General features: G+C 47.6%; 1 protein-coding gene across 1 annotated transcript in view; it reads right to left on the bottom strand.

Moving 5' to 3' along the window:
* Positions 1–12,688, bottom strand: part of LOC144681151 (dynein axonemal heavy chain 8-like) — a 1,659,468-nt gene that overhangs the window by 701,227 nt on the left and 945,553 nt on the right. The window lies entirely within an intron of this gene.

The following is a 12,688-nucleotide window of genomic DNA, read 5'->3' on the forward strand; positions in this document are numbered from 1 at the left end:
TTTTCCAGTCAAGCCCCTTTCGCACATTAAGTTAACCTGCCTGCACCAAAAATACTTCAGCTAGGTGAATGATCAAATGAATTGTCAATTTCTCTCAAATAAATAAATAACTGCTGGCCTAGCCAGCAATGCGCACATCCCATGAACGAATAAAAAAAAAATCGCAGTAGCAGGCAAATGGTTGTTAAAGGTACGTTGCTAGAACCTGCAGATATCCATGGATAAAGTGAAAATTCTAAGGTAACCTGCAGCACAGGCCTATGTGGAGAGCTACCATGTTGACTCAATGGCTGACACCCAGATCTTGGGCAGGACTAACATCATATAACTGAGCTTGATTGATGATGTGCACTGTGGCCTACCTTCAAAGCCCCTGTGGCTGGAAAGGGTTAAAGTGGCTTCTGTGATTTTACTGTAGTGATCAGATGTGTGTAAATCAGACAGCACAGTGACATGGAGACCCCAAATAAGTTCTGGCTGTATGTGGGCATGGAACGTGAGGAGCTCCCTCTCTTCCTCTCTCTCCCCCCTTTGCCATTATCAGAAGGCAGGCTTTTAGGAAGGACAGGAAGCTAGGGAAAGGTGGAGGGGTGGCTCTGATAATTGATGATGGTTTTAGCATAACAGAGAGGGGTGACCCAAGTTCAGGAAACAAGGGTAGTGAAGTGAAATATAAATAGAAAATGCTGGAAAAACTCAGCAGGTCTGACAGCATCTGTGCAAAGATAAACAGAGTTAATGTTTAAAGTCCATAGTGCTGCCTTTATGCCACTATCTGCACCTGCTTTAGCACTAACTGCTACCATTAACATTCCCTTTGTCTTGTGTCCATGACATCTTTGTCAATCTCTCCTTAGCTGACCTTCTATCCTGCTTTACATGCTCCACCCCCATTAAACAATATAAATTCTAGCACATTTCTTTAGCTCTGAAGAGTCATATGGACTCAAAACGTTAAGTCTATTTCTCTCTCCACAGATGCTGTCAGACCTGCTGAGTTTTTGCAGCATTTTCTTTTTTTATTTCAGGTTTCTAGCATCTGCAGAATTTTGCTTTTATCTTAGGGTACAGAAGTAACTTGGGTAGAGATGAGAAATGATAAAGGCAAGAAGTCACTTGTGGGAGTGGTGTATGGGCCCCCTAACAGTAGCCACACGGTAGGACGGGGGAGAAAGGAAAAAATAATGGGAGCTTGTCAGAAAGATATGGCTATAATCATTGGGAATTTTAATCTGCATATAGAGTCAAAAAATCAGATGGGCAAAGGTGGCCTAGATCAGGAGTTCACAGAATGTTTTCAGGATAGCTTCTTAGGGTTTAGAACAGCACATTCTGGAGCCAACCAGAGAGCAGGCTATTTGAGACCTGGTATTGTGCACTGAGATAGAATGAAGTAATGACCTTATAGCGAAGACATCCCTAGGTGGCAGCGATCATAACATGACTGAATTTTATATTCAGTTTGAGGGAGAGAAGAATGGGTCCAAAGCTAGTATTTTAAACTTAAATAAAGGCAATCATGAGGGCACATGAGCATAGCTAGCTAAATTGAAGTGGCAAATTAGGTTAAGGAATAGGTCCATCGAATTTCAGTGGCAGACATTTAAGGGGATATTTCAGAATACATAGAATAGCTACATTCCAAGCAGAAAGAAAAATTCCAAGGGGAGGACTCACCATCCATGCTAACTAAACAAGTTAAAGATAGTATCAAACTTAAAAGAAAAAGCATATAACTGCGCAAGGAAAGACTAAAAGATTAATGAAGGAAAAATTAGAGTATGAGAGAAAGTTAGCTAGAAATATAAAAACAGATAGTAAGAGTTTCCAAAGATATTTTGAAAAGAAAAGAGTTAAGAAAGTGAGCATTGGTTCTATAGAAAGTGAGTCTGGGGAATTAATAATGGAAAATAAAGAGATGGCAGATGGATTGAATAGTCATTTACATCCCAGAAATAGCTGCAAATCAGGAAATGGAATAGAGGGATGAACTCAATAATATTACAATCACCAGGGAAGTAATACTGAGTAAATTGTATGAATTGCTGGCTGCCAAGTCACCAGGCCCTGATAGACTTCATCCTGGAGCCTTCAAAGTGGCTTGTGAGATAGTCGATGTGTTGATTTGAATTTTCCAAAATTCCCTAGATTCGGGAAAGGTTCCATTCAGCTGGGAAACAGCAAATGTAACTCTTTTATTCAAAAATGGAGGGAGACAGCAAGCAGGAAACTACTTAACATCTGTCATAGGAAAAATGTTACAAGATATTATTAATGATGTTATAGCAGGGCACTGAGATAAATTGATAATCAGGCAGATTCAACATGGTTTCGTGAGAGGAAAATCATGTTTAACCAATTAGAAACATAGAAAATAGGAATAGGTCTAGGTCATTCGGCCCTTCGAGCCTGTTCCACCATTCAGTATGATAATGGCTGATCCTCTGTCTCAACGCTGTACTAGGAATGGGTGGGTTGTCTTATGAGGAAAGGTTGTGCAGGTTAGGCTTAGATTCTGAGGGGTCTTGACAGGATGGATCTGGAAAGGACGTTTCCCATTGTGGGAGAATCTATAACTAGAGGCCACTTAAAAATAAGAGGTCGCCCATTTAAGACAGAGATGGAGGGAAATTTTTTTTCTCTCAAAGGGTAGTAAGTCTTTGTAATTCTCTTCCTCAAAACATGGTGGAAGCAGAGTCTTTAGGCAGAACTGTCCCAGATTTTCACTAAGTGCAGTACCGGGCAGGTAAAATGACGTTTTGCCTGCTGGCTGCAATGGCGGCTTTTAACACCGTAGCGTCCCAAACCCGCATTATGCATTCTCTGGATACATGCCATTTCAATGGCGGGTGGGCTCCAATTCACCTGCCACGCCGTCATCTTGCCATTTCATCATGCCAGGCAGCACATTTAAAGTACAGCTGCACTCAGTGCTTCCAGACCAGGACTGCAGCAAAGAAGACATGGCCCCGAAAGGCAAGAAGACTGCAGCCCTTGAATGCCTTCTGGGCGCTGTAGAGGCCCACTGTGATTTCCTCTGCTCCTGCTCTGGCCGCAGGGGTTGGGGCAGCTACATTATCACTCTGGCTTGGCAGGCAAAGGCAGTGGTGATCAGTACCAATGTTGTACAGAAGATGTTGGCCATCCAATGCAGATAGAGGATGAAGGATCTCATCCATGCAGCCAGGGTATGGCAACCAGATCATCACTCTAAACTCACATACTCAAGCCCATCACACGTTCACTGGCATCTCACTCACTGCCAGCTCAAGGAACATCACCACCCATTCTCACACATATCCATCTGGCCTCATCTCCTTTGGAGGCTGCCTCCTCAGCCCTCATCATCTTGAGACCACTTGCACAGATCAACATGTGCCCGTACACACATCCTGGGATACCCGCCTTCCCCAGTACAGCTCTCGTCCTTCAGCCTCTTCCCTTGCCTGAGGCCATGTCACTGCCTTCCCCAAGCCAGACCTTGTCCTGAAGATGTTGAAAGGCCACCCGCATATGGCTGATCTGGTAGGTAGAGACCTACTTGTGAGCTCTGCTAAAGGTGATGTGGTGCTGTCTGCGAAGCCTGGCACTGATGGCTGCGAGTGCTGACCAAAGCAAGGTAGGCAAACAAACTTTGAAATCCCAAGCGAAGTTCAGCCTGCCGCGTGCACGCCTTATATATGCTGTTGTTAAACACGTCAGCATGTTTTCTCGCTGACGTGGGTGGATAATCCAGCGGGGGGGAAGATGAGTCCGACGGGCTGGCCTTATAATGATATGCTGATGTATTGCAGTGAGGTTCCCAACGTCTAATGGCAGGGAACGTGGCCTGCCATCAGCGGGCAGAGCGGACGACCACAAACTGGTTTCACAACGTTGTGAAACCGATTTTTGGCCTTCTTGCCATATTGTCCGCTCACGCCACTGAACACACCCGATGTTGGGGGGGGCGCATGGAAAATCCCAGCCTTTGAATATTTTTAAGGCAGAGCTTGATCGGTTATTGATGAGCAAGAGGATGACAGGTTCTTGGGTGTAGGTGGGAATGTGGAGTTGAGGTTACTATCAGATCAGCCATGAGCTTATAGAATGGCGGAGCAGGCTCCAGGGGCCGAACGATCGACTCCTGCTCCTGATGTGCATATTCGTATCTTTGTATTTTGTCCTTTCTTTATACATGTGCAAATTCACAACTTGTAGCAGGGCCACCTTGATCTGTGATTGAAGGTATAGCGGGCAACCTTGTTTGCGATATAAAGGAAAGGGAGAAGATCAGAGATTCAAAAATCACACCAAGAGGTCAGAGCCCATAGATAAATTAATGACAGCAGATCAAACACAGGAGAAATCAAAACAGTCACTTCAGAGTGACATCACAATCAATAGAGAGAGAGAGAGGAGTAGCAGAACCAAAGGATTTAAGGTCAAGCATATGTAGGTTAAGTAGCCAGATACTATTTTTTGCGTGTTAACTGTTTTTAGCATTCCACATAAGACAGCTCCTTCGCGCTCAGAATCAATCTAGTGAACCGTCTCTGAAGTGCCTCCAATGCAAGTATATCCCTGCTTAAATAAGGGGGCCAAAATTATACACAACGGCTCTAGGTGTGGTCTCATCTATACCGTGTACACTTGTAGAAAAACCTTGTACTTTTATGCTCCATCCCATTTGCAATAAAAGCCAACAATGCATTTGCCTTCCCAACTACTTGCTGTAAATGCATGCTAACTTTTTGCGATTTATGTATGAAGACAGCCAGATTCTTTGGTACAACAGGATTTTGCAGTCTCTCCCCAGCGAAATAATATTCTGTTTTTTAATTCTTCCCACAAAAGTGGACAACCTCACATTTCTCTCACATTGTACTCTGTTGTGGTACGCCATTAAGTGGATGTGATTCTGTTTTCTGTACATGTCACTAGACAGGAAATGATGCAATGCATCATGTGATTCAGATTTAATCTCAGTTTGTTCTGAGGAAGCTACCAACTCAGGTGTGTACAAATTCGACAAGAAGTACCAACTTCTCAAATCCTTAAGAAATAAACCTACATAACCAATTCCTCATGTGTGGTTGGCGCCTTGGGCCAGAATTTTCCCGTTGGCGTGTGGGGGTGGGCCCTGCATGTCCATGCATAAAATAACACGCGGTGACGTTGGGCGAGTGTCCTGATGTCACTGAGCGCCATCGTGATATTTTGTTGGACGGGCGCACGATGATATCCGATGCACGCCCGCCATTAATTAACGGGCCCTTGAGGTGGCAATTAACGGCGATTTTTTAGCACCTGTGTGATCTTCGGATCGGCGCACAGGCACAATGGGCAGGCGGGTAGGACACATTTGTATAAACCTCATCCAAGGGTGGGATAAGAGGGTTCGGTGGGGTTGCGAGTGTGCTCTGTCAAATATTGATTTTTCAAAGTTACTGATACTTGCCTGTGCGATCTGCAATACTTCAAAACGCATGCTTGGTCTAGACTCACAACCTTCAGGTCAGCACTCTGCATTGAGGAATCTTTTTTGGGCCTATAGGTTTCAGGAAACCTTCACTTAGCCTGGGAACGGGAGCTGAAATCTCCACTGGAGGCACATCCTCTGATGAGGAAAGAGGGCTAGAATGGGGAGGCGGCCAGGAGTGCACATTCAACCTCCAGGGGAGCCACCTTTGGGAGGACAGGCGCAGGCACAAGGGGTGCAGGGCCAAGAGTTAGTCCAAGGCGGAAGGGGCCGCAAAAGATGCCACTATCCTGCTGCCAGTGTTTACAGGTGGCAAAATAGCTACCTCAATATGTCTGAGGTGCAGTGCCGAAGGAGGCTCTGCCTCTCAAGGGAGAAAGTCAACTATATCTGTCAGATGATTGGGCCTGAGATCTCCGCGAACTATGTGGGTGGACACTCCATGCCAGTGGCTCGAAAGGTCACAGCTGCCCTCAACGTCTATGCCTCTGGCTCCTTCTAGGGCTCGGTGGGTGATCTTTGTGGTTTCTCCCAATTAGCTGTCCCCACTTGTGTCAAGCAGGTGACAGGCGCTCTGTTCAGGTGTACATTGTCCATCATCCACTACCATTGGGACCAGGCAAGTCAGGCACAGCGAGCCAGAGGTTTCGCGGCCATTGCTGGCTTCCCCCACGTCCAGGGTGCAATAGACTGCACACATGTGGCCATCAAGGTGCCAGCAGGTGAGCCTGGTGCCTTTGTCAACAGGAAGGGCTTCCACTCCATGAACGTGCAGATAGTGTGTGATCACAGGATGCTGATTCTACAAGTCTGTGCAAGGTACCCAGGAAGCTCCCATGACACCTACATCCTCAGGTTCTCCTAGGTGCCGGGGCTCTTCAGTGCTCCAGCCCGGCTGGATGATTGGCTGTGGGTGACAAGGGCTATCCCCTCAGGAGGTGACTCATGACGCCTCTCCGCCATCCAAGAACAGAAGCTGAGCAGCAGTACAATAGGAGCCATGCCTTCACAAGGGCTCTGGTGGAGAGAGTCATTGGTCTTCTCAAGTTACGCTTCCGATGTTTGAACTGCTCATGGGGCACACTGCAATACCCTCCAGGTTGTGTGTCGCTGATAGTGGTTGCATGCTGCGCCCTCCACAATCTTGCGCTTGAAAGGGGGGACGCTGTGAACGATGAAGATGTAGACGCAGTGGCTGCGGCTGCACACGATCAGTCCTACAGTGAGTCCGAGGATGAGCACACACAGGGAAATGCTGACCCGGGCATAGTCCAGGGAGGCAGGGACACCTGAGAGGCTTTAATCCAATAAACCTTTGGCTAGGACACCACATATGGACCTCCAGGACAAGCCTGGGCTATATGCTCCATACTCGATACCTAAGTGCAAGAACTGCCTGGATAGGAATATTAACTAAGGGCCTTGTTAATAAAGCTGAATGTCCCACAAATCACTCGTAACATTGTTGGAAACCATCCGCCTGCAGGACAAAAGAGGCACTCTCAGCCATGGTGACATGTCTGAATTTAATATTACAGCCAAAGGAACTTAAGAAAACAAAATGACAAAGGTGTTCAAAATCACACCAACTCATAAAGACCTCATTGCGGGCCAACACAAAAGCACCAGTGATAAACCCATGGTGTGCCTAAGGTGCCTTATGTTTACATTTCCGGGTGCTACGTCCTGATGCTGCCCCCTTGCTGGGAGTGGCATCTGAGACAGCCTGCTGACTCTGCTGTCCTGTTGGCCTGTGGAGCCTGTGCTGGTCCCGCCTGGGAGGAAGCTGCCAGTTCCACAGCTGGCATCACCCCAGTCATCGCAGCCTGATTGGATGCAATGGTCACTGCAGAGGGGCAGAGGAGCTGCTGCCCTCACCCGGAGCGCCCTGAGAGGAGCCCGCAGAGAGGACAGGCAGCTGCTGCACCAACATGAGGTCTCTTCGGACCGCCCTGCTCACCGTGGATGGATGGGGACCGAGCTGAGAAACTTGGTGCCCAGACCATCTCCCACACTGGCACTGACCAGCTGAGGTCAATGCCGATGTGAGGGCTTGCTGGTCCGAGCGCATCCCCAGGAAGCCGTGATTGGTCTCCTGGAGGAGCCTCTCCACGAGAGTTGCCACTCTTTCCATGGAGGACGCATGGCGCTTGGCCATGAGGCTCATTGCTTTGGCGATAATCTAAGTAGACTCCTCTGCCATGGACACCAAGCCAAGCATAGCCTCATGTAGCTTCACCATATGCTCCCGCACACCCGGCCGCATTTCCTGCGTTTGCTGTGTCACAGACGACTCCAGAGGCACATCATTGAGAACCGACTGAGCATGTGCCTGGTCCCCTGCAGTCCTTCGACTGCTGGCACCATGGGCACACTCTGTCTCTGCCAGATCCTCCAGCGACTGTGAAGTGCCCTCACTGCTGTGACCCGGGACACCAGCCGATGTTCTATTTCACACTGAATGCCAGTATCTGCGCTGGCACCTGCCTGGCAGAGATGGCGTGATGCTGGTGAGTCCGTGACTTCAGGGTCCTCAGTTGTGAGAGGGGGCCCCTGCTGCTCCTCCTCTCGGCCCTGCTCCGATGACGCTGAAAGGAAGAACAAGGACATTGGATCAGCTAACGTGAAGATAATGTCAATGTGCATCCCTGTCCCCCGGATCATAATGCGCTCATCCTTCCATAAGCAATGGTCAAGCCATGTTGCAAACTTCAATCACTGAACATTCAGCACTGCCATGGCTGTTGGGAGAACAATAGTGACCTCACTGCTGGGCAAACATACCTGCCCGTGGCACCCCAGCCTCACTGACATTGGTGGACCTGGGCGCATGGCCGCTCTCCAGACCTAGGGCCACCTGCTTGAAGCAGCTGAGAATCGCCAACTGTGCCGGCCCTCCGCCAGTCCTCACCTGCTCGGCAGCATTATGTGCATTCTTCTCCTGAAAAGGAGAGAAGAGCATTGATTAGTGCTACTTGTGGACTCTCTTCGCAGACGGCCCACCCCAACCAGAGTGGGACATTGCAGGGCTCCAGTGTCTTCTCACTCTGCTGCTGCCAAACACTCACACAAAGATGCTAGGCCTGTGCCGACCCCCACCCCCAACCCCGCAAACCCCTGGCCAAATGCTGCCTACATCACATCAGGCACTACACGGTCTAACCTTCCATAACAAGGAGGCACAAGCACGTGGAGCGCAGAGGACAGCAGATTTATTGGTGCCACGCCACCTTGAAGCTCCCCTCCCAGCATGTCATCACCCTGACTTCGACATGCCTTGGAGTTCCAGCACTGCGCCTAGGTGCAGCTCCTCCAGGTTGCCCCCAAAACAGTAATGTGGGTCTCAGTGCTGTGGGTGTAGAACCCATCTCTTCACCACCCTCTCAGGGTGACCTCAGCATGGGCAATATCTTTTGTCGCACCCAGCAAAAGACACATGCCATCAATGATTAAATGCAGTCACTACACTCAGACTTGGTCCGGGGGTGTGGTCAGTGGGGAAATCCTACCAACTGGGTTAAGTGACCAATGCCAACATGGTACTCACCCTTCCAGAGCGCAACAGGTCATTGAAGTGCTTGCGACACTGGATCCAGGTGCTTCGCACCACATCTTGGGAGCTCATGATCTCCGCCACCTCCTGTCAGGCATGGGGGGGCCTCCTCCTCCCGTCCTGGCGTGCGAACGCCTCCCGCCATGCTGCCATCTCCTTGAGGGGAGCAGCAAGACAATCATCAGAAAAATGAGGGGCAGAGTGCCCCCCTGCCCTACCCTCCTGCCTGGCTTGCTCACCAGCAGCGCTCTGGGGAGCCCTTCCGCTGGCCATGATTCACAGCCTTTGAAAGGCTGCAGCATCTTTTTAAAACAGACCACCGGGTCGCCATTGGACCCGGCAGTCATTGCAGTCCCGCCGCTGACTACCCATTCCCGCTGTCCTCAGGGGCTGCTATTCACGCTGGGTGGGCCTTAATTGGCCCGCCCGCTTAAAATGGGGGCGCAAACCCGATTGTGGGCAGCAATCGGGTCCGCGCCCGCCCACACCCGCTCCCACACCACCCACCCGACAGGCAGAAAATTCTGCCCTTGATGTTTATGTGCTAAGTGAGCGCAAGGGGAAGAAAAACACATGATGCCAGCAGTGGAGAAATTTTCAATGTGGTGCCATTGGCAATGGAATAAGCTGATAAATAGTCCAAAGTTTAAAACCACTAAGTCAATGCAAAGTGTGTAGTCTTGGACCTAAGATCGCATCACACAATCTGTGAGTTCATCAGACAGGAACAGTGCGTTAAGAGGTTCAGTGACAGGTTGTGTTCAGCTAGGAAGATGAGTTGCAGGGACATGGGCTGGATCGATTGCAGGCAAGGGCGCCAAGAAACGTTGCAGAAATTGTGTGAAAACGACAGGCAAAATCAAGAGCTGATGCAAACTGGGAAAGATTTTGGCACCATTATTCATTTTGTGGAGCATCATAGAAACATAGAAACAAAGAAGCTAGGAGCAGGAGTAGGCCATTCGGCCCTTCGAGCCTTATCCGCGATTCATTATGATCATGGCTGATCATCCAACTCAATAGCCTGCTCCTGCTTTCTCCCCATACCCTTTGATCCCTTTCGCCCCAAGAGCTATATCTAACTCCTTCTTGAAAACATACAATGTTTTGGTCTCAACTACTTTCTGTGGATACAAATTCCACAGGCTCACCACTCTCTGGATGAAGAAATTTCTCCTCATCTCAGTCCTAAATGGTCTACCCCATATCCTCAGACTGTGACCCCTCGTTCTGGACTCTCCCACCATCAGGAAAATCATTCCTGCATCTACCCTTCTAGTCCTGTTAGAATTTTATAGGTTTCTATGAGATCCCGCCCCCCCCTCATTCTTCTGAACTCCAGCGAATATAATTCTAATCGACTCAAGCTCTCCTCATATTTCAGTCCTGCCATCCCAGGAATCAGTCGGGTAAACCTTCACTGCATTCACTCTATAGCAAGTCCATTCTTCCTCAGATAAGGAGACCAAAACTGCATACAATATTCCAGGTGTGGTCTCACCTAGGTCCTGTACAATTGCAGCAAGGCATCCCTGTTCCTGTACTCGAATCTCTGGCTATGAAGGCCAACATACCATTTGCCTTCTTTACCACTTGCTGCACCTGCATGCTTACCTTCAGCGACTGGTGTACAAGGACTCCCAGGTCTCCTTGCACATTCCCTTCTCTCAATTTATAGCCATTCTGTCTGCCTTCCTGTTTTTGCTACCAAAATGGATAACCTCACATTTATCCACAGTATACTGCATCTGCCATGCATTTGCCCACTCAGACAGCATGTCTAAATCACACTGAAGCACCTCTGCATCCTTCTCACAGCTCACCCTCTCACCCAGCTTTGTGTCATCTGCAAATTTGGAGATATTACATTTAATTCCCTCATTCAAATCATTAATATATATTGTGAATAACTAAGGTCCCAGCACCGAACCCTACGGTACCTCACTAGTCACTGCCTGCCATTCGGAAAAAGACCCGTTTATTCTTACTCTTTGTTTCCTGTCTGCCAACCAGTTTTCTATCCATCTCAACACACTACTCCCAATTCCATGTGCTTTAATTTTACACGCCAAACTCTTATGTGGGACTTTGTCGAAAGCCTTCTGAAAGTCCAAATAAACCACATCCACTGGCTCCCCCTCATCAACTCTACTAGTTATATGCTCGAAAAATTCCAGTAGATTTGTCAAGCATGATTTCCCTTTCAGAAATCCATGCTGACTCTGTCCGATTCTGCCACTGTTTTCCATGTGCTCAGCTATTAAATCTTCTATAATGGACTCTAGAATTTTACCCACTACTGACGTCAGGCAGACTTGTCTATAATTCCGTTTTCTCTCTGCCTCCCTTTTTAAATAGTAGGGTTACATTAGCTACCCTCCAATCTGTAGGAACTGTTCCAGAGTCTATAGAATCTCGGAAGATGACCACCAATGCATCCACTATTTCTGGGGCCACTACCTTAAGTACTCTGGGGTGTAGATTATCAGGCCCCGGGGATTTATCGGCCTTCAATCCCATCAATTTCCCCAACACCATTTCCCTACTAATACTGATTTCTTTCAGTTCCTCCATCTCACTAAACCCTGTGTTCTCCAACATTTCTGGTATGTTATTAGTGTCCTGCTTTGTGAAGACAGAACCAAAGTGTGTATTTAGTTGGTCAGTCATTTCTTTGTTCCCCATTATAAATTCCCCTGTTTCTGACTGTAAGGGACCTACATTTGTCTTCACCAATCTTTTTCTCTTCACATACCTATAGAAACTTTTACAGTCAATTTATATGTTCCCTGCAAGCTTACTCTCATACTCTATTTTTCCCTTCTTAATCAATCCCTTGGTCCTCCTTTGCTGAATTCTAAACTGCTCCCAATCCTCAGGTCTGTTGTTTTTTCTGGCCAATTTGTATGCCTCTTCCTTGCATCTAATACTATCTCTAATTTCCTTTGTAAGCCATGGTTTGGCCACCTTTCCTGTTTTACTTTTGTGCCAGACAGGAATAAACAATTGTTGCAGTTCACCCATGCGCTCTTTGAATGTTTGCCATTGCCTGTCCACCATCATCCCTTTAAGTAACATTTCCCAATCCATCACAGCCAACTCACGCCTCATACCTTCGTAGTTTCCTTTATTAAGATTCAGGACGCTGGTTTCAGAATCAACTACATCACTCTCTATCTTGATGAAGAATTCTATCATACTATGGTTGCTCATTCCCAAGAGGCCTGACACAACTAGATTGCCAATTATTCCTTTCTCATTACACCATACCCAGTTGAGGATGGTCTGTTCTTTCATTAGTTCCTCAATGTATTGGTCCAGAAAAATATCCCGTATACACTCCAGGAATTCCTCCTTTACAGTATTGTTACTAATTTGATTTTCCCAATCTATATGCATATTAAAGTCACCCATAATTACAGATGTTCCTTTATTGCATGCGTCTCTAATTTCCTGTTTAATGCCATTCCCAACATCACCACTACAGCTTGGGGGTCTATATACAACCCCCACTAACGTTTTTTGCCCCTTAGTGTTTCTCAGCTCCACCCATACAGGTTCCACATCGTCAGAGCTAATATCTTTCCTCACTATTGCGTTAATTTCCTCTTTAACCAGCAATGCAACTCCACCACCTTTTCCTTTTTGTCTGTCCTTCCGAAATACTTAATACC

Source organism: Cetorhinus maximus, chromosome 5, assembly GCF_964194155.1.
Source record: "Cetorhinus maximus chromosome 5, sCetMax3.hap1.1, whole genome shotgun sequence".
Classification (NCBI taxonomy): Eukaryota; Metazoa; Chordata; class Chondrichthyes; order Lamniformes; family Cetorhinidae; genus Cetorhinus; species Cetorhinus maximus.